Raw genomic sequence first — 1,321 nt, forward strand, 5'->3', positions numbered from 1 at the left:
ACTATGCTTATGACTTCTTGTCCCTAATGTTGTGTTGTATACAATGTCTTCATCCTCTTTTGGAACATTGAGCATAAACATTTTTTTTAAAAAAAATTTGTCACTTTGTTTTGTTTTCTAAAACAGAGTCTCCTGTAACCAAGGCTGGCCTCAAACTTGAATGTAACTAAGTGTGTCCTTGAACCCCTGATCCTCTTGCCTCCAACTTCCAAGTGCTGGGATTATAGGAGTTCACATCTGGCTAGAAGGCAAATTCTTTGTGACCACCCTCCACCCCCATCCCCCACTGGTGTGGGAAGTCCTTCTGTCTATGTGTTGCTTTTATTGGTTAATAAATAAAGAAACTGCTTTGGACCTATAGCAGGGCAGAACTTAGGTAGGTGGGGAAGAAGGAACTGAATGCTGGGAGGAAGAAGGCAGAGTCAGAGAGACACCATGAAGCCGCCAGAGTCAGACATGCTAAATCTTTGCTGGTAAGCCACTGCCACGTGGCGATATACAGATTAATAGAAATGGGCTAAATTAATATAAAAGAGTTAGTCAATAAGAAGCTAGAGCTAATGAGCCAAGCAGTGTTTTAATTAGTTTCTGTGTGATTATTTCAGGGCTGAGCAGCTGGGAACAACCAAGCAGTCTCCCTCCATTCAACAAATTGGCGCCAACACTGTAGACTAAATCCATGTAAAACATGAGCAGGCTTGAAAGGGAATTCTAGACATAAAAAGCAAAGTTTAGCCACATTTGTTTTTCAGCTGGCAGCTTGCCACAGCTCCATTAAGAGAGGTTTTCCTGATTCAGCCATAGCAGAAAAAAAGCCGCGTGGTTTTAAAAAGTGGCTTCCTGGGCCATGCTGCCAGCACAAACTCTGGCTATAGAGCATTTGAATGGCGTTTATGGGCTCGGGTGTTTGTGTGCCCACTTGGGGTCAGGAGGAATGTAGCTGAGACCATGCCCGTGGCTCAGCACTCCTCGCCTGGGCAGGCAGCAGGATCAGGTCTACTAGGCTTGTGCGGGCAGGAGAACATGGTGGAGTCCTGCCACCATACACAGAGATATTTCCAGCCTGTGCAGCACTCTGCTTGGCAGATTTAGCTGTTGCTCATATAAAAAGGGTTTGTATGTTGCATGCTCATTCCTGGAGTTGAGGTGCTGAGTGGGGCTCCTGCCTGGTAGCCCCAGGGATGGCAGTGGTGGTATCTCTACCATTTTAAAGGTGCAGAGAGATGGAGCCAGCATCCAGAGCAGCTGCAACCAAGCTGCTTACCATCTTAAAAGCTCTTTAAGACAGTAAAGAATTACAGATATGCAAAAAAAAAAAAAA

This window comes from Alexandromys fortis, unplaced genomic scaffold (genome assembly GCF_014885135.2).
Source record: "Alexandromys fortis isolate MF-2015 unplaced genomic scaffold, M_Fortis_MF-2015_v1.1 scaffold_7, whole genome shotgun sequence".
Classification (NCBI taxonomy): domain Eukaryota; kingdom Metazoa; phylum Chordata; class Mammalia; order Rodentia; family Cricetidae; genus Alexandromys; species Alexandromys fortis.